At 48.9% G+C, this 20,003-nt stretch overlaps 1 long non-coding RNA gene and 11 other non-coding genes across 13 annotated transcripts; 4 read left to right on the top strand and 8 right to left on the bottom strand.

Annotated features, from left to right (window-relative positions):
- Positions 1-1,651: 1,651 nt before the first annotated feature.
- On the bottom strand, positions 1,652-1,723 carry TRNAQ-UUG (transfer RNA glutamine (anticodon UUG)). The gene has a single exon. It is a non-coding gene; the product is annotated as a tRNA-Gln (tRNA).
- A 475-nt stretch (positions 1,724-2,198) lies between these two features.
- TRNAQ-UUG (transfer RNA glutamine (anticodon UUG)) lies at positions 2,199-2,270 on the bottom strand. The gene has a single exon. It is a non-coding gene; the product is annotated as a tRNA-Gln (tRNA).
- A 1,181-nt stretch (positions 2,271-3,451) lies between these two features.
- TRNAS-UGA (transfer RNA serine (anticodon UGA)) lies at positions 3,452-3,533 on the bottom strand. Its single transcript has one exon. It is a non-coding gene; the product is annotated as a tRNA-Ser (tRNA).
- A 395-nt stretch (positions 3,534-3,928) lies between these two features.
- On the bottom strand, positions 3,929-4,000 carry TRNAM-CAU (transfer RNA methionine (anticodon CAU)). Its single transcript has one exon. It is a non-coding gene; the product is annotated as a tRNA-Met (tRNA).
- A 396-nt stretch (positions 4,001-4,396) lies between these two features.
- TRNAG-GCC (transfer RNA glycine (anticodon GCC)) lies at positions 4,397-4,467 on the bottom strand. Its single transcript has one exon. It is a non-coding gene; the product is annotated as a tRNA-Gly (tRNA).
- A 3,120-nt stretch (positions 4,468-7,587) lies between these two features.
- On the bottom strand, positions 7,588-7,659 carry TRNAW-CCA (transfer RNA tryptophan (anticodon CCA)). Its single transcript has one exon. It is a non-coding gene; the product is annotated as a tRNA-Trp (tRNA).
- Positions 7,660-9,810: 2,151 nt separating this feature from the next.
- TRNAR-UCG (transfer RNA arginine (anticodon UCG)) lies at positions 9,811-9,883 on the top strand. Its single transcript has one exon. It is a non-coding gene; the product is annotated as a tRNA-Arg (tRNA).
- Positions 9,884-12,992: 3,109 nt separating this feature from the next.
- On the top strand, positions 12,993-13,074 carry TRNAS-AGA (transfer RNA serine (anticodon AGA)). The gene has a single exon. It is a non-coding gene; the product is annotated as a tRNA-Ser (tRNA).
- A 328-nt stretch (positions 13,075-13,402) lies between these two features.
- Positions 13,403-13,475, top strand: TRNAR-ACG (transfer RNA arginine (anticodon ACG)). The gene has a single exon. It is a non-coding gene; the product is annotated as a tRNA-Arg (tRNA).
- An 830-nt stretch (positions 13,476-14,305) lies between these two features.
- Positions 14,306-16,467, top strand: LOC131515305 (uncharacterized). Of its 2 annotated transcripts, none has more exons than XR_009263545.1 (2): positions 14,306-14,748; positions 15,596-16,467. It is a non-coding gene; the product is annotated as an uncharacterized LOC131515305 (long non-coding RNA). The 2 variants fall into 2 exon arrangements; XR_009263544.1 differs by having other exon boundaries at positions 15,237-16,467.
- TRNAM-CAU (transfer RNA methionine (anticodon CAU)) lies at positions 15,019-15,090 on the bottom strand. Its single transcript has one exon. It is a non-coding gene; the product is annotated as a tRNA-Met (tRNA).
- Positions 16,186-16,257, bottom strand: TRNAW-CCA (transfer RNA tryptophan (anticodon CCA)). Its single transcript has one exon. It is a non-coding gene; the product is annotated as a tRNA-Trp (tRNA).
- Positions 16,468-20,003: the final 3,536 nt, after the last annotated feature.

Raw genomic sequence — 20,003 nt, 5'->3', positions numbered from 1 at the left:
TAAGATCCATGAGGCAAGGAACCACTGACGGACTCCAGCCACCAGCCAGCCAGCCACTGAGGCCCTCGGTTCCACAACCTTTGAGGAACTAAATCCTGCCACACACGTGTGAGTTTGGAAACGATGGGATCCTTCCCCACTTGAGATTTGAGGTGACTCCAGTGCAGCCAATACTTTGGATGCAGGTCACAAAAGACCGGGAAGCAGAAGACCCGGCCACGTTGACCCTAGAGACCCACCACAACTGTTAGACCAAGTGTATCTTGTTGTAAGTGCCAATCTGTGGCAATCTATACAACAAATAACCCGCAAAGTCAGGAAGGCCTGATGGCCCTGAGATCCCATGGCAGCGAGGGAATGCCATTGAGAAGGTAAAAGCACAAGGGACCATAAGATTGCCAGATCTGGGTTCAAATGCTAAGCATTACACCATGGAGCCCTTACAGAAGAGTGTCTGTTGAAGAAAAGACGTGTCTGGAAGCTGGATGCATATTTTACCTTTGGAAAAAAGTCCTGATCAATAGAATCAATCTAAAGAGCATCAATAGATACTTGCCATTCGTTAATAGAGACTGTGGTAGTCTGAGTCATGCATTCTAACATAGACCCACATCCCAATCCCCAGAACCCATGAATACATTACCTTACCTGGGAAAAGAGACTTTCTAGATGCGATTACATCGAGGATTTTGAAATGAAGAGATTATCCTGGATTTTCCAAGAGCACCCAAAGCAAGGTCAGACTTAATTATAGGAAACGTGACCACAGAAGCAAGAGGTGATCCGGGGAAGAGACCTCTAGAAGCTGAAAATGGCTATGAAACAAGCCTCTTCCCCGAAGTCTCCAGAAAACTTGCTGACACCTTGATTTTAGACTTCTGATCTCCAGAGCTGTAAGAAGGGTGATTCGTGTTGTTTTCAGCCACTAAATACGCAGTAATTTGCTACGGCAGCAAGGGGAAACTAATACAGAGGTTCTAAAACATGACCATGACTGCGGCTTAATAGGCGTGAAGAAGTTTTGCAGGCGTGAAGAAGTTTAGAGGCCAGAGGAGTTTATAGAGCCTCTTCTCTTGCTGTCATTGAGATCACTGGAAGATGTGCTCGAACTAAGGACAGGAGAGTCAACGGAAGGATCCAATGCCTAGAGGGTTAACCGTCACACCACGGGATCTCTGTATAACAAACCTTCAAGGGAAGACGCGTATCCTCTTGAGTCTGGTCACTTGATCTTCAAGATGTCCGGGCGTAAATTCAATCTAAGGAACATTAAGAGAGAGCCTCTTGTCTAGAGAAATTGGAAAGGGGTGGCTGGGGTCTCACACCACGGCTTGGACGTTTTCAAGGTCAGCGTTAGCCTCCAGAACATTTGTGTGAATTGCAGGGCAGAAAGGCGGGGGGGGGTGTCTGATACGTGAGCCATTAGGGCCTTAAGACTAAGGAGGATCAGGTTGACATCAGGAACCCAGGGAGACCAGAATGCTTTCCACGAGGACACAAAGTACTTCGCTTCTCGTAAGTCTGAGAAGAGAGTAAGGAATCACAGGAGGCTCTTCTGGGGAAGAAAGCTCAAGTGTAAAGTTCATGCCCCCACACACAGCAGGATGCACTGGCAAATTGAAACGTGGGGACAGGCGACCAAAACCAAAGCAGGTCCCACCGAGATTTGAACTCGGATCGCTGGATTCAAAGTCCAGAGTGCTAACCATTACACCATGGGGCCACCACACATGTATTTTGAGGGAATATCTATGAATATTAAATGCAGGGCTTGTCATTCTATTCAGCATGTTATGGACTACAGTATTTATATTTTTTAAATATCAGTGGGAAATCTGCTATATCCCAGACAGCAGATGCTCCAAAACAAACAGGACAACTGGGGCTCACACGTGTAAACAATGTTAAGACCAAGAACCTACTGGAACCCAAACCCGGAACTGAGGTCCGGGGTGTGACACAGGAGTACTTAGGGCATCCAGAGGATAACCTGGTTTCCCAATGGGGGGGGGGGGGGGGGGGCGATGCAGAGGAGAACACAGAATTCCAGAAGAGCGCACAAGCCACACAGCTCTGCAGGGAAGTGTCGCCCTGCTAACTGGGATGCTGAGTGCTGAGGTGCCCAAGTGCACAGGTGTCTCTGGCCAAGTCCAGGTACGGGGGTGATTTAAGAGAAGAGAAGATACTAAAAGGATGGCAGGTCCCACCGAGATTTGAACTCGGATCGCTGGATTCAAAGTCCAGAGTGCTAACCATTACACCATGGGGCCGATGATAATCGTGTCCCCTGGCAAATGTTTGGAAGCTCTTTGCAGCGCGTCGCATGCATGTGGTTGGATCTCTGTCCTGAACAGGTGCAGAAGGTCCACGTTCCCTGGATCCAAGGGGCAACAGACTTGTTCGGCTGGGGGGGGGGGGGCGGGGGGGAGCCCCACAGAGCTCGTCTTTGCTTAGAATTTTCACCAGGGCCCACAGAGGACTTGAGTGCCAATGTTCCTAGAAAAACCAAAACTGTGCATTTCCTGAATACCTAACCTGGACGATGAACGTTTGTCTGCCTATAGGCTTATAGAGGAAAGTGTCAACGCTTAAAATATCTCTTCGGACATGTACGAATATAGAAAACTCAAGAAGAAAAAAAGTTAAAGGTAGCATGGGAATTTAATGTCAAGGATTAAGAAGAACTTCTACATTTCTAAGTATTTTTCCGTCCTTCTTTTTGCTTATCCGCTTTCTCTAGTGGATCAATTGCAAGTGTAATAAAAGATTAATTTTTGTTATATTTACTCTTCTTTCCGTTGCATATACAGTATTGTGTATCTGCCAGTTTTATCAAGCGCCACAGTTCTTTTTTTTTCTTAGTAAGATTTAGCCAACGTCTGAAAACGATGTCTGAAAACAAAGCCAGTGTCTGAAAAACTGAAAACAGCTTTGAAAATTCTCTATCCTGTGCATCCTCTCTGCAGTTCTGGCTTCCTAAGTGGAATAAGAGGACTCCAGAAGGAGGGAAGATTGGAAATTTCCTGTTTGAGATACTGATTCCAAAACACCAAATGTGCTCACGAGTAAAAGAGTGGTGCACTGGATGTGTCCAAATTTCGGATTTCGGATTTTGGTTTCAGAAGTCAGACCCGAGCTGGATAGGGAATTGGAAATTTAAAAAAATTAAAAAATTAAAATAATTTAAAAAAAAAAAAAAAAAGATTAAAGCCTGGGCACTTTTCGGCATCTGTATAGTGGTTTCAGAAGAAATCCCTAATGTTTTCCCCAATCATTTTCAAAAATTTTCTTCCCCCGCTGTTTTACTAAAAGACAACTACCTGCTTACAGTTTCAAGGGCAAACATAATATTACCCAGGAAATTGGTGTATTTCGTGCTGTTTTGTGTGCTTTGCAGCTTCCAAAGTTGGTCCCTGCAGCAGGTGTAACACCTGGAAAGAAAACACTACTCCGTAGTCGGCAGGATTCGAACCTGCGCGGGGAGACCCCAATGGATTTCAAGTCCATCGCCTTAACCACTCGGCCACGACTACGCGACTGCTCCCCAGCTGTCTGGATGTATTCCCATGAGGAATAATATCTTCCCTGTTTGTAAATTGATTTTCCTGCTGGTCTAACAACTCTGGACCGCCTGTCATCATACTAAAAAGAACAAGATTTTGAATATCGAGACGTTGATAACAGAAGTTATTACAAATTGTAACGTTTGCCTGTCGTGGGAAATACCAAAGCCCCTGCGGACGTCGCATTCAATCCAACAGGTGCGGGGGTACCCAACTCAGAGATTGAGTTACAAGGGACCAAAGGGAAGCAAAGACAGGAAGCAGGTGTTTGTCCCAAATTCCCTTGGGGATTCTTACACCTCCAGATCCGGTCCACTCCCTTTTTCTAAAATTTGAGGTTGGGCTAAAGAAGGGTGCCGAGGAGATAGCAGAGGATGGTTTCGATCCATCGACCTCTGGGTTATGGGCCCAGCACGCTCCCGCTGCGCCACTCTGCTCCCCACACCAAGCTGGCTTTTCAAATTTAAATTTCAAGGCAGTAAATTTTGGCGCCTTCTTACTTATGAGATAGATGTCTGGGTGCTTTTCAGCGATTGCCTCGAAGACTGAGAAAGGATACCCCGGGCTCCGTGCACGGCCACCCTCCGCCCCTCAAATGCCAGCGGCTTACAATTCGCCCCGGAAAGACCGACCGGTTGAGGTCGGAGTGCACGACCCCTCCAGCAGGAAGACGTCTCAGGTCATGGGGAAAACCAAATGCATGCCAATTGGCATCATTTATAAGCTGAAATTGCAAAAGGAGGGCTTGCTTTGATCTTTCTCAGCCAAACGGGGATACAAGAAACACTGTTACTTTAACGTACTCACCCGCGCGCTGGGTAAAATGCAAGCGCTGCATTGGCCGGGAATCGAACCCGGGCCTCCCGCGTGGCAGGCGAGAATTCTACCACTGAACCACCAATGCTTCGTGTGTTTTTGTTCCCGTATTTGTCCTTATAGCTACAGTTATACAGTCTCTGGAAACAGCAATGACCTTGTATGTTTTTTCCCTAGAATTTTTCTAAACCCAATCAAAGAAAAAATTATACCTAAACATTCTGAGAAAACCTGTGACCTAGAAGAAGTGAAACTGCTGATATGTGGCCCTTGGAGGCTTTTGAAGGTGAAAAACAAGTATAAATACCCAACATATAAAAATGTCTTTTCTCCATCCCCCGCTTCCCCCCTTACATCATTAATGAAAACAAATTCCAAAAAAATCTCTCCTTTAGGATGCAAGCCAATTCGGTTAATTACTGGGTCAAAGCGCTCAATTCGAGGTTGAAACAAGTTACCACATTCTGGAAAAAAGACCTATCGTCACTCTGCCGTGAAGACCCAAGTTTGTATAAGAAGGTTATGGTCATCAGACGCGAGAATAGTACAGAAAATGCTGAAAGTAGGAATTCTCCCGAATCCTATCCCTTACACACATCCCCGTGACTTGCCCTTTGGAGGGTGGCCACTGGCCGCCGAGGTCGGTGTGGGGCTTGGGAACCAAAAGCCAAGCGGGACATGGAAATAAATAGAAGTTATATCCCTTGCTTTTGAGGACTTTTCACTTGTCTGGAGAAAAAGCCAACACAGAGAAAACCATTGACGATCCATGAAAATTATCTTTACCAAAGTGAGCTTGGTTTTCTGGGGAGTAATGGGCTCTGATAGTCCGGATGATACGAAGCATGTGAGAGCCAGTTTTTCACATGCCTCTATCTCCTTCTGGTCTCTATCTCTTTGCACCTTTTCTTCAGAATAGAGAACTCACAGTATTTACTTGGCAGGTGTGATTAGGCCGCTCTGAAGGGGAGGAAGCTCCAACAGCAAATTGATCTTCAAGTAAGAACTGGGTCCATGAAATAGGTTTCTCCAAACAGGAGAAATAGGTTTGAAATAGGATTCCCTAGCAACAGAAGAAAAGAGAACTGGACAGCATGAGACATAAAAATCAACCTGATCAAGTCACGTAATGCCTTCGTTCTTGTTTACTCGTGCCTAAAGGGTGCCTACATTCCTCCAGGGGCATTGAAGGTAAATTCAGAGGATGGCCATTAAAGCGGTTTGAAAAACAACATAAAACCACCCGTCAAATATTAGTTACTGGTTTCTATTCCATGTAACTTTTTAGTGAACCTTCGAACGTCAGAAATTTTACCGTATTTCTATCGGAAGCAGATATATTCAGTATAACACACATCACGGGTGTTCATGTCAGTGGGGCTGTGTCCCCCCAGGCTGTCAGTTAGGCTCTGACAGGAGGCCTGGAGGCCAGCATGGAGGAAGCCGTTACCGGCCAGGGGAACGAACACATGATGCAACTTGATCCAGTGGAGTTTTCGGGCTCATACGGTCCAGTTTTGTTTTCTTCTGTTGCTGGGATTTGGAGAAGGCCAGAGGCCTGTCTGGGCCCAATGCCCCGAGAAGCCCCATCACGCGGGGGCCGAAGGGAGGAGCCATGGCAGGGAGCCCCCGAGCAAGTGAGGAAGAAAGAGCAAAACTCTGCTTCCCACCCCCAAGGAATAAATATTCGGCCCCCGATTAACTACTGTCAATAAAAAAAAAAGATAGAAACACAACCCCCCATGGGCAGTTCCAGCGCAAACCTCCCTGCTCCCTCTCCCTGCTCACTCTCGAGTGCTCGCTCTCTCCCTTCCCCCTCCCCCCTCCTCTCCCCACCCCCTTTTCTCCTGCTCTCACATCTCCGGAGTGTACTTTCCCGCTTTAATAAACTTTCCCACTCCTGTGCTACTTGTCTGCCCTTGAATTCATTCTGGTGACCAAGACCGAGAACCTTCGGCGAGGCCCATGGAGCTGACTGAGGCCAGGCCCAGGCTCACCTGGCAACAGAATCATGCAGCAAACAAGGGAGAACATTCCTTTCAGAGGAAAGGTCGGGGACAAAGGCCCTGTCCTGGGAAGGAGCGACACGTATTTGAGGAACCGAAAGGCCTGGGCGACAGACGCTGGGTTGTTTTGTTTTAAGGAGGAGGATAATCAAGACAAGATCTGTGTGTACAGACATGCGCCATAAGGACTCGGATTTCACGGAACACGAGGAGATCTGGGACGAGGTCCCTGTCAACACCCAGGGCAAGAGATGTTGATGGAAGAAAAGAGGTCCTGGTGGAACAGAGAAGGAGATGGGCTGTGACGTTTTAGGAAATCACACTCAGTGGGACTCCTGCTCAGACCTGGGAGTGAAGAAAAGGACGTCCCCAGGATGGTTCTAGATTCCTGGTTGGGTGGGGGCGGGGCGGGAATGAAGCAGGGAAGGAGGCACACCCTGTTGCAGGCAGCCGGGCAAAGGAACAGTCCAGAAAGCAACCAGAGCAGAAAGAGGGAAACAGAAGACTGTGCCTCCCCCGACGTGGTGACTGTCCAAGAGAGTGTTTACGTGAAACCTTTCTTTAAAGAAGGTTGCAAAGGACGCACTGTCCATTGGGGGGGGGGGGGGGGCTCTTCCCGCAGTGAGATTCCCCTGGCAAGCCAAGGACAAGAGCAGGATCACAACGCGTGCCACAAAACTCTGGGCAGAGCAGATATTCTGTCCTTTCTGTCATGTTAAAAACAGGACCACGGGCCCAAGATGGCGTCACCTGTGCTAAGCCCAATCGCCACACCGAGACCTAGACTTACCAGTTACGGGGTTAGCATGTCGCAGAAATGGAATCTTAAACCAGTCAGCGAGAAATCCCTGGGTCAGCACGAGGTAGGTAACCTGCCTGATAGACGCCCGTCATCCCATAAAGGAACAGGACTCTGCCTGAACCAGCCTGTGTTATGCCAGTATAACGTCCTCGTTCCCAGGCCCTTCTGCCTATAAGAGTCTGATTCTGTACGGCTCCCTGGAGCTCCTTTCTCTCTACTACAGAGGATGCTGCCCCGGGCTTGAACGGTTGAATAAAGTCAGTAAGATCTTCAAAATTGGCCCAGTAAATTTTGTTTTTTAACAATCACAACTCCTGGGAGGCCTCTCAAAGTCACCTACTGGGTATACCTTGGAGGGAAATCGCCTTGCTTCTTTACCCTAAAAAAGGCTATTTGCAATTGACCCCGACGTGATTTGAACACGCAACCTTCTGATCTGGAGTCAGATGCGCTACCGTTGCGCCACGAGGCCACGGGGAAAAGGCCCTTTATCTGCCAAATTAGGATTTAAATAATCCTGTCTCCTCTCCTCCGGATTCTAAAGATTTTCTTCTGTTGATGGGTGGATTGGATCAGCTTTCTCCCCACTATCCACAGCTTGGCTAATGCCTTGCCAAGAAAGTAAAGGAATTGACCATATTAAATATTAATACAAAAACCCAAATGCTCCCTTCTCAGGAAAACTCAGTGCTTTCTCAGGCTCAGTCTTTCCAACTCTTCAGAATTCTCCTGTTTTGAGAACTCTCCTGTGCTTACTATTTAGATCCGCAGTGAAACAGGCATCATGATGGCAAAAAACTTGGCAAAACTGCTTTACCCGTCATTCACGAGACTTCTCCCTCTTCTGAAACAGACTCCTGGCCCCGCACCGGCCCGCCTCCCTGCCTTTCTCAGCACCCGCCAGGCCCACCCCCGACCTGCTGAAAAGCTGCTGGGTCTCAAAAGCCCAGCGTAAACGACATCACTTCTGGAAATTCTCCCGGCTCCGGCTCCTCTCCGTCAGAATGTGCGGCCTTCTGGTCTGTATAGTTTGTACATGAGCAACAACTCAAATCCGGTGGCTGTTTCGCGAGCTCTTCCCACTTTTTAGTAGCCTGTGCTTGACCTTCCTGCGGTGAGCCTCAAAACGCGGTCCCCTGAAGCAGAGCATCAGTTTCAGCTAGGAACTTGCTAGAAAGGCACATCTTTGTCCATGCCCCAGAACTACCGAAGCGGGGACTCTGGGGATGGGCCCCTGCCGCCTGTGTGCCAACAAGTTCTCCAGGCGATTGTGATTCGGGGGAAAGGTGGAAAATCACTGCTCCGGCCTGGAGATCACCTACTTTCCTCTCTCAAGAAAATAAACTTCCTGTCCCCTTCCAGGATGGAGGATGGACAATGTCTGAGCCAGCAGGGGCCGCCACAGCTAAGTGCCACAGATTGGGTGCTTTAAGCCACGGATTTATTTTCTGGCATTTCCAGGGACTACGAACCCAAGATCGACCCTGTCAGCAGGCCTACTGATGGCTGTCTTCTCCCGGTATCTTCACTGGGTCTTTCCTCGGTCGTGTCTGTGTCCTAATCTCTTTTTAGAAGGACACCAGTCCCGTTGCATCAGGGCCCACCCATATGACCTTCCCCTGCTTTGTCTAGGTCTTAAGAAGCCCTACCTCCAGATACAGTAACATCCTGAGGGGCTGGGGGTTAGGCCTTCAACATTGTGAAGGGGGGCCGGTGGGACACACAGCTCTGCCCCTGACTTGGAAGTTTCCAGATGGAAGCCCCTGCTGACAATTCCTGAGCCCCGCCCTGGGGTGCCAGGATGGAGGGTGCACGGGTAAATGCGACTGCCTCTTTGCTTCTCCCACACTATTTGCTTAGGCCCCCGCTTTCTGGAGTCTGACAACCTCCCTCGGCCTTCCAGATGGCAAGATCTTGTGGCCGTTATCTCCTGTCCCCAACTTGTCCCATTGGAACTTCTATTTTGGAGTTGTTCTGAGAGGGATTCGCGCAGTGCGCAGAAATGAATTCTTGTGTTTATCCCACCATCTCTCCCTGCCACGGTGGTCCCAGGGCACAGGGAGCAATCGGGTTTGGTCTTTGCCTCTCCCGGCTCAGCCCCGCGCTCACGGTCCCCTCAGGGCTGTGGCCTCTGCTCCCAGGTGCCGTCCAAATATAAAGCACTGTCTGTTGGTTATTGTCGCTTCACCCTCCTCTCCTCCGCAGTTATCTTGCTGGAAACTTGACAACATTTCTGACCCTGCGGCCCAACTTGTTTCCCCCACTAGACTGTAAGATTTCTTTTTTTGTCCTCGAGATTTTATTTAAATCCCAGTTAGTTAACATACAGAGTGATACTGGTTTCAGGGGCAGAATTCAGGGATTCATCACTTACTCACACCACCCAGTTCTCCTCCCAACAAGTGCCCTGCTGATGACCGTCACCTAGTTCACCCACCCCCCCACCCACCTCCCTCCATCAACCTCTGGATGGTTCCCTACAGTCAGGAGTCCAGACTGTCAGACTTCTGAGGCCTAGGAAACGCCTTGCTTTGCAATAATGATTTCACGATGTTGCAGTCACAGCGCCAAGATTATTTTCCTTCCTCAAAAGTTCCCCACACAGGCCCTCGTGCCGTAGGAGGACCACGTGGCCTAATGGATAAGGCGTCTGACTTCGGATCAGAAGATTGAGGGTTCGAATCCCTTCGTGGTTGCTGCGGGGCTCACTTATTACACTCCAGGCCCTTCCTGCTACTTGCTGCTGTTTTCTCGGTTCAGTCCGTGAACAGATTCTTCTCCTTCTGACGCTAACCTGATAGTTTTACCCCCCACCGCCTCCTCCCAGGTCTCCTCCACACCCCCGCCTCCGTTTGTGACCCCGCTGCCCTCCCCGCGAGTGACTGGCCCTCGATGTCGCTCACCCCCTCTTCTGGCCGGCAGCTGCTCCCGGGAGCTTCTCGGAAACGCGGACCTTGCCGGCCCGTCCCCGTCCCTCTCGGCGGGGCGCCCGTCTGGGAGCCCGGGGTCCAGCCCGGCTGCAGGGGGCGCTCCCCGGCCCCCCGCGCCCGCTCGGCGCCCCGCCCCAGACCCCGCCTCGCGCTGCTGAGCGCCCGCCCACCTGCACCCCCGGGAACGCGGGAAAGCGAGGCGGCCCTGGGCACCCCAGGGAAGACCGGAGGCTGGGGAAGGCAGGAAAGAGGTCACGCTCGACGGCAGCCTCTAACAAATGTAGGCAAGGGGTAGGATTAGAAGACCCGCCACCGTCCGCAATCCCCAGGGAAGTAAGAGACTCAGCAAAGAGCATTAAGGATCTTAAAACCCTTAACAGGGTTAGCGGGAAACAGCACGCGCGTGGTGGTAAAGGCCCACCCCCAAGGTTCCCTGCTAATTGCAAAGGAGAAGAAAGCTCGGAGGGGACCGCTCCGGCTTCCCTGTCAGTTGGATGCCCCGACAAATGCCTCTGGATGGGAACTAGGTACTCGAATCAAAACGATCTAATCCACCACTGCGATTTAACTTCTGGTTTAGAGAGCAAGGAGGAATAAATTAAAAGTTGCCTTGGGAGACAGGGAGACAGAGTCAGAATGTGAGACGTTTTAGAAGATAACCGGCTTGGATTTTTTTTTTTTTAAGTCAATGTCAGAACAGTAACAGCAACAGGAAGTTGGGATGCTGTTCCAAACAGAAAGGGACTAAGGAAATGTCGCAAATCAAAGGCAGAGGCTCAGCACCGAGAACCCGCACCTTGTGAGGACCAGCAGACGCTTCCTCGCTTCAGGACTTCCCGGGCTCCCTGGACAGCGTGGCCGGAAAGGAAGCTGAGAAGGTCAGATAGCTCCCATGACGAGGGCCTCTTCTGCCGTTTGTGCCCTTTTTATAGGCCACAAAGTACCTTTTAAGACTTTAAAGGAGGGAAGGGACACAGTCAGATTTGCACGCTCAGGTAAAGACATCGATCGGTGGTGACCCAGCCCGACCTACGCCATCTGCCCCAAACTGCGTCTCTGGTGTTCTCTCTCACCGCTGCCCCTCCCTGGGCCCCTCGAAAATGCAATGTTCCAGCCAGACAGAACTGTCTTCAGTTTCTCTCCTATTCTGCGAGGTTTAGGTCTGGAACACCATGCACCTTTCCAATTTGGCCAGCTCCCACACATCCTTCAGATCTGAGCTCGAATATGATTCATTCCACATATATTCATTGATTACCCATTTACCCGTTCAGAGGTAACAAAGGCAGAACCGGAAACTGTCTTCATGCAACTCGGAGTCTAATGAGTGACTCTCCAGGCAACCACCCAAGGTGGCCACGTCTGGGACCTAGCACTGCTCCAATAGGCCACGTGGCTCCCTGGACCTCTCACTTGCCATACCCAATTGTAAATGTTCACTTCTACCATTGTTTATTCTAGAAAGCCCTCAGAGGAGGGGCTCTATTTTTCTTGCTCTCCATTGAATGAGCAGCACCTAGCAGAATGCATGACACGTGATTGTGCTCAGAATAAAATTTTTCGAAGAATGAAGAAATGAACCCACTCAGAGACAAGAGCCTGGAGGCCAAAATACTGCTAAGAAGTTGTCGCAATCACTCCTATGAAAAACTGTAAGAAGCTGATCTAAGAAAAAAGGCCTGTGGCTCGGGAGGAAGAGCCAGATTTGAGAAAAAAAATTAGGAGGTGGAACTGAAGGCTTGATAATCTACGGGCTGTGGGGAGAGAGTAGAGAAAGGAAGAAAGTTAGGGGGAGTTCTAAGTCTTTGGCTTTGGCTCCCGATAAAATCTGGGTTGTCGAAGGAGGTTCGAGTTTGCAGAGAAAGGGTAGAGCATTCATTTTGGGACATAGTGCTTTTGAGATGCCCATGCACGTGCAAAAAGAAATTACCAAGCCGGCATATATTATGAAGCCCAGAAGAAAGGTCTGGGCTGGAGATCATTTTCAGCACATGAGCATGGATTATCAGTCATGTTTTATCCTTCTTGTGTTCACAGAATGGAGCTATTGATGAAGTACAGAATCTCCTATTTGCACACTAATACACCCACGCTCCTACACATACAGATAAGATTGTGATAATAATCGTTGTGTAGTTTCAGAAATGCGGCGATCCTGGGGATCTGTTCTTGCTCTGATGGTGATCTTTGCAAATACGGTTTAACTATCATCCACAGAGTATCAGATACAGTTGTTCTCCCCCTTGGGAGAGAAAGCCCCACGCAGTGAAGCAGATTTGACTGCCAGAAATATTTTCTCCTTCCCTATCCCATTCAACAACATTCCGTCAGCCGCTTTAAAATATTTTGAAAAATAAATGAACATTAAAAAAAAAAATTTTTTTTAAATAAAATATTTTGAGCTTTACCAAGGCACAAGAGACAGGTTTCCCTATGGAACATTTTGATGGGTCCCCTTTCTTGAATTTGAACGTGATGGTTACAATAGCAGCTGACGATTTATTGAGCCCTTGCTGTATTCCAGGCACTGGGTTCGGCGGGTGAAGACATGGGGTGTCTGTGACGACATCTTTGTCCGGTGATTCGCTGAGAATTAATGTCCTACTGCGGCAAAAATACGAGGATTTTTAAAGGATTATTCGAAGGCAATTCTTTACAGAGGATTATCGCCACAAATCGCTGATTTGCATTCTAGAAAACGCCCAAAAAGCATTCTCAGGTGGCCACGTGCTGGAACGTAGGTTGGGTGAGACTGCTCTGGTGTCATTAGAGGGGATCTTTTGTTTCGTCCTCTTGTGTTACTAAATCCTGAAGTAGCCTAGAATACGTGATATATCGTAACATGGAGGAAGTGGAAAAAAGTGTCCCAGTAGCTGTAGTCGTGGCCGAGTGGTTAAGGCGATGGACTAGAAATCCATTGGGGTCCCCCCGCGCAGGTTCGAATCCTGCCGACTACGACCGGTGAGTTTTATATATTTGCTCTTGTACTCGATCTTCAATTACAGCCGACTTTTAAAACCATTAAACGTCCGTTCAGACGTTTGCAAGTTACATCAAAATGGAGGAATTCTCACTGACCGCGAAGGAATCCTATTGGATGAGTGAACTAAAACAAAAGAGCCAATAGAACGCTTTCGTTTGAATTCTGAGGTTTCGGGCTTGGAAATCCTGGTGATAGGGACAAAGGAAGTTGGAAGAGAAGATTCCACACATTCATATTTAGAGCGACCTAGTAAGTCTACCACCACCTTTTTCTCTAAGTGTAAATCCCGCTTGCGTGTGTGGGGGCCAGTGGCGCAATGGATAACGCGTCTGACTACGGATCAGAAGATTCCAGGTTCGACTCCTGGCTGGCTCGCCATTTTGGTTATCCACCTCCCCTTTGGAGGTTCACAATCTCCATCTTCCTTAGGCCGATGTAATTGTATATATAAATATTTTTAAGCCCTTTTAAAATTTTCTTTTGTAATGTGATTTGACACAAAATAACAAAAATGCTAATAAGACACGCCTCAACTGTAGTTCATATTCTTCTTTTGCAGATGTAAATTTTCTTCACATCACATCGTTCAATGGTTTTCAAAATCGACCAGTCCTCACATGAGATGATCAATACCAAATAGAAGGAAGACCTTTCAAAGGCATCGAAGTTTCACAAAAAAGAGTATTTCTAAATACCAATTCTTTTCCTCTCTCTCTCTCTCTCTTTTCTTTTTTTTCAAGATTTAATTTTTTAAGAGCAGTTTTCGATTCACAGCAACACTGAGAGGACGGTACCCACGCATGCCTTCACACGTGCACAGCCTCCCCTGCTACCGACATCCCCCACCAGCGGGGGGAACATTTGTTACAACTGAGAATCCTACTTTGATACATCACAATCACCCAAAGTTCATAGCGGACGTTACAGTTCACCCTTGGTGTTATACATTCAGCGGGTTTGGACAGATGTGTAATGACGCGGATCCATCATTACAGAACCGCGCAGAGTATTTTTCACGCCCCTCCCCCATCCTCTGCGCTCTCTGCCTATTCATCACCCCCCCCGCCCCCGCCCCCCCCCACGCCCGGGCCACCACTGATCGTTTAGCGTCTTCGTTGTTTAGACTTTTTTCACAATGTCATACAGTTGGGATCATATCATGTGTCATACAGTTGGGATGATATATGTGATATCATCATATCATATCAAGCCTTTCCGCTTGGCTTCTTTAACCTAGCAACAGGCATTTAAGTTTTCTCCGTGTCTTCTCGTGGCTTGGTATCTCATTTCTTTTTCATGCTGCGCATTCTTTCACTGTCTGCAGGTCCCACAATTTATTCATTCCATTCACCTCCGGAAGGGCATCTTGGTGGCTTCCAATTTTGGCAATTGTGAGTAAGCTGCTACAAACATCTGTGTTCATGTTTCCATGTGGACATATATGTCGACTCCTTTGGGCAAATGACAAGGAAGGCAGTTGCTGGATGGTATGGTAAGAGCATGTGTCGTTTTATAAGGAACTACCAAACCCTCTTCCACAGTGGCTGTGCCATTTTGCCTTCGCTTCAGCAGTGAAGGAGAGTTCCTGTTGTCCCACATCACTGCCAGCATTTGATGTCAGTGTTCTGGACTTTGGACCTTTTAAGAGGTGATTTTTAATTTTCATTTCTCTCATGACGTGTGATGCGGAGCACCTTGTCATATGTTTTTTAAAAAGGGCCTTAACAGACATCACCGAACATACAGACGGCAGACGGGAAATTTTGTTAGGTTTTTATTTCTATCCTCCTTTCTACATGCATATAATTTAAAGAGTCAAACATCGCACTAGATTTGAAACAAGAATTAACAATCTTAACAATCTCTTCTTTCCCTCTTGCTGAGCTAAAGATCGCTTTGGGACGAAAAGGACTGTACTTAGCAGAGGATGGTTTCGATCCATCGACCTCTGGGTTATGGGCCCAGCACGCTCCCGCTGCGCCACTCTGCTCCGGGGATGTCCCTCTTCATACTTAACCTTCAGTTTCTGTCTGGTTTGCCCCTTCCTCCCGCTGCCCCTGCAATCTGTAGAATTGGAAACTGGGTTCTCTTTTTTCTCTTTAGAGTAGTAGTGATTTGTCTTTTGTAATTCACTAGCCCTGGGCCTGAACTAACGCCCAACAGAAGGGTGAAGAAGAAATGGAAAAGCTTATTGTGGGTATGCTTCTCCGGGGCACAAAGGCGTGATTCGCTGTGACATCTGATATTGTGTACCGTGTGAATGTGTACGTTAGATCTGGAACAGAATGCCTGCCTGTATCCCACTGTCGTGTCTTAAAGCCATCCTAAGTTATACAAAATAATAGACTCTGATGAAGGAAACGTGCTTGCACTTTCCCCTGTGCTGTGGTGTGATGGTTCATAATCTTGGGGGGGTGGGGGGCGGACGGAAGTCTTGAGCCCCAGGTGAGAGGAAAACGCACATTCCCGCACATATACTTTACATTGGCTTTCAGAGGGTTCACGGAACTTCCAGCCCCGAAGACTTTCTCTGAATTGGTGCTTCACTCCCTACAGACTCAATCTGACAAACAAAAACGTTCAGGTTTTCTCGCGTCTGGAAAGGAATTGACCTCTCCTGTGCCTCGCAGTGGTAGGGAATCGGAGAGAGCCAAGGACGGATGGCCTGGCGATGCGACCGCCCGGTCTGGAAAGGCTGGCCCATGTGTGGAGCGGGTGAGCTAAGGTCGCCTACTAGAACCGGTCCGCTGGGAACACCTGCTAAGCTTGCGAAGGTTGGAGGGACCTACAGATGAAGAGATGGGTCCGCCAGCACGGAAGTGAGCGTGTGGAGAGAAGGCAGGGAGGGTTGGGAATATTAACGGACCAGCCGGTGAAAAGTGAAATCGAGAACGTTTGCAGTGGGTCTCTATGGGCCGCCGGATGCAGTAACAACATCGTACGTTCCTGCGTATGCTCACCTTTTATTTACATTTTGGAGGTATTTTGAGGGGACCCAAGGCGGGAGAAAGCTGAGAAGGCACCTTCCTACACCCCCATCCGTCTCCCTTCTCAGACCAGAGCCTCCCCCAGAGACTAAAACTACTGACCCCGACGTGATTTGAACACGCAACCTTCTGATCTGGAGTCAGACGCGCTACCGTTGCGCCACGAGGTCCCCGAGGGGCCGCGGGGTTTCTTTACCTGTCAACCTGATCCGTGGAATCGACTTTTCCGCACCCGGTGAGGACCGCGCGGGTGGAACGCGGGCCCTCCAATCACTCCCCGACTCTGCGTCCCAGTTGTTTCTACTTGACGGGCCTTCCTTCTCTATTTCACTCCTGGTTTTCTCCATCTTTATAAAAACAAACAAACAAACAAACAAACACGTTTGCGAGAGTTTTGTTGTTTTTGTCTTTTTTAGAAATATGGCTGTAGAAGGTCGGTCGCTCCGGACAGGAGTGGGGGGGAGACAGCGAAGAAAAATTGTGTTCCGCACCCCCGCCCCCCGCCCAAGTCAGAGGTGCAACCAAGGCGGGCTTGGGATCTGTTTCCCGAGTTGCTCGTAGGTTCCCGCGGTGTTTCGGGGAGGGGGCGCGGAGGCTGACGCGGGGCGGCCCGCGGGGACCCGAGCCGCACCTGCCCGCGGACCACGGCGTCCCCGCCCCCACCCCGCGCCCCCCGTTCTCCTGCGCGGCGGGGAGACGCGATTGCTTTCCCGCTGCCAGGGGTCCTTCAGGGTCTCTCACTGGGTCTCAAACTGCCCCCGAAAAAGAGCAAGAACTCTCTTCCTGTGTGAGCAAGTAGGCCATTCTGGCGCCGGGGGTTGGCTGGTGAAAGCACCTGTCTTGAAAGTTGGAGACCCCGCTTGTGCATCTCAGGGAACGTTTTCTGCAGACCTGAAATCACGCAGACCATCTATCTCCGCAAAGAGCGAGAGGTGTCTCTGAACTCCTAGAAAAGGACATGCGGGAAAGTCATCCCCATACCTTTCTCTGGAAATTAGGGTTTCCCTTTCTTAATCTTGAAAAATGGGTCCAGCGCCCGGGGTTCGGGAGTTGTAAAGGACCATGGATACAGGACTGAAGGACCTTGCAGGTAGCGGTGCACCCTTGGTAGGTTATGTCCAGGTACCGTCACTCCGTGGGGTGGGGGGACGAGATTAGGGACCTGGGTGAGGGATATGCTGGAGCCCGCCTCATTGGGAGGTGAGGTGAACCAGGCTTTCAGAAAACAAACCTCCAAAGGTTGAGGTGAGGACCTCAACCCGGTGAGGACCGCGCGGGTGGAACGCTGAGGCCACTTAGGAAAAGAATGGGGGTACAGGTGCGCTGCTGGCAGAGAATTCAGTGTGGCCATAGTCGACTGAAAGTTAAAAGTTATGCTTTCCTCCCCTACCTATACAATGGGGCTAATGTTAGTAGTGCCTGCCTCCTAGGCTGGTGTCCATAAATGCAATGTGCGCGAAACGGGCGTGTATATTCACCTACGTTTAGAACGACGCCTACCGGACAGCATGAGCTCTCAGGAAAGGTTAGTGTAGGAGACACCGGTTGGCTCAGCGACAAGAGCACGTGACTCTTGATCTAGGGGTTGTGAGTTTGAACCCCACGGTCGGTGCAGGGGATATTTTAAGAGTAGATAAACTTTAAAGAAATAGACGGTGCTGTGATTACTACCCCTATGAAGTTTGCACGCTCACAGCCTGGTTTGCCGGAGACTGGAGGTAAAATTCACACGTGTCAACTGCTACTTTCCTCCACAGATTTGGAGTTCCGTGTCATCACACAGAATAAAATGCATTGGCTTATGTCGGGTGTTAGAAATACTCCTTTTTAAAAAAATAAGTAAAATCACGGGGGGGAAAGTAACATTGTTAGCATCCCAAGTTACGGGGAAAATCAGGCGGGGCTGCAGATGAGCGTGTGAACTAAGGTCAACTCAGACCGGCGCCTGAAATTTATGAATGTCTGTTTCTTATTTATTTTTGGCAGCTGAGACTTAAGACTCCGGTGACACACTTCAGCTCATAGAAGTTTCCTCGTTTGTGTATTTTAGTTCGTATTTAATGCGAACTAGACAGCTGATTTCTGTCTGGTTGTTTATAATCCATTTTTTGCTAATATTGGAGGAATTCAGGATCATATTTTAAAATTAAATTGTTATCCATTCTCCCTAGCAAGTTCCCAGAGCTCCAAGCTGCTTCTCCCTCTTGCCTTGTTTTGCTGCCTGGGCAGCCTTTTCTTTCCCAAAGCGGGAGGCCCACGATCCCAGGCCTTATAGTCGTGATTTTGCTAATTACCTTCTTCCGACGTGGAGGCTCAGGCAAGAGAGTTTTCAGGGCCCCTCAAAGCTGCAGGCTTAGCATCGAATCACCCTTACTGTTTGTTATGATCCTGAAGCATGGTTCTGATAGCTGGCTTTGTCTTTGTGTCCATGTTTTCTGTTTCTTCCTAGTATCTGGTCCAGAAACTTAGATCTAGTCCTGAAGATCTAAGGAAAGGGACTCCAGGAATAAACCCTTTGGTTCTTGCCAGGCCCCTCCTCCACACTGTCTCCTGCCCTGCCCCCCATCCCCTACCTGCTGGCAGTTCCCCGCGGAATCAGTACTTATCTGGGTCTCCAAACGTCTTTGTTCCTCTCACACATCTCATTACTGAGGACTTGACACTCTCCTTAACAAGACACATTGCTGAAATCTTCATGGAACCACCTCACTTCCGTGGGGTCGTCTCCCTTCCCCCAGGCTGGGTTCTCTCCTGATTCCTGCAGGGGGCCACCCTCTGAGTTTCCCCTCCCCACCCTACTAGGTAGGCCACGATTCAGACCGCCTCTGCAATGCCAACATAAATTTGTGTTTAAGGGGTAGACGACCGGGGTCAAGTGTCATTAAAGTGTGTTTGAAACCTAAGGAAAAGATTCACACCCATTATGGTGGTTATTACCGAAAAAGAAAAAAGTGTTGGCAAGATATGGACAAATTGGAACTCTTACGCATTGCTGGTGGGAGTGTAAAATGATACAACCCCCGTGGAAAACAATGTTGTGGGTCCTTGAAAAATGAAACCTAGAATTACAATCTGACCCAGGAATTTCACTTCTAGGTATATCGGCAAAAGGGTTGGAAGTAGGGACTCGGGCAGCCACATGATACAGCCGGTGACATTGTATCATACTGTATGACTCCCCTTACCCGAGGAATAGCCTAGAACAGTCAATTTCAGAGACAGAAAGTAGAATGGTGGTCAGCAGGGGCTAAGAGGGAAGGGGGTAGAGTTCTTACTCAATGGGGACAGCTTTGGTTTAAGATGATGAAAAAGTTCTGGAGATAGAGGCTGGTGATGGTCTCACTGAACTGCCACTGAATTTACACTTCAAAACTGTTAAAAATGGCAGATTCTTGTTTTGTTTTGTTTTTAAGGTTTATTCATTTTTCAGAGACAGAGAGAGACAGAGTATGGGGGGGGGGGGAGAAGGGCAGAGAGAAAGGGAGACACAGAATCTAACGCAGGCTCTGGGCTCTGAGCTGTCAGCACAAGCCCGACCCTGGGTTTGAACCCACAGACCATGAAGTCAGATGCCTAACTGACTGAGCCACCCAGGTGCCCCCAAAATGGCAGATTCTTATTAAGCAAGCTGAACAGAATGGATTAGAAGAGGGATCAGAGAAAATGAAAGGCCAGACTTGCTGTGGCTGGCAAGCATCCAGGCAGCTTGTGACCCCCTCCAGCCCTCGAGGACTTCCTTTATTGCTTTACCCCCAGAGCCTAGCTCTGGGTCACTTTTGCAATTACCTCCCGGAGCATATGGCCTGCTGACGCACATCCTAGGGGGCTCATGACTGACCTTCTACTTGGCAGGAGTAAATAACTTAACCTTAGTAGTAGCTGGCCTCTCAAGGTGCTTAAAACTGCTGCCAGATTC

This window comes from Neofelis nebulosa, chromosome 6 (genome assembly GCF_028018385.1).
Source record: "Neofelis nebulosa isolate mNeoNeb1 chromosome 6, mNeoNeb1.pri, whole genome shotgun sequence".
NCBI classification, from domain to species: domain Eukaryota; kingdom Metazoa; phylum Chordata; class Mammalia; order Carnivora; family Felidae; genus Neofelis; species Neofelis nebulosa.
This window is presented reverse-complemented; position numbering and strand designations above follow the sequence as displayed.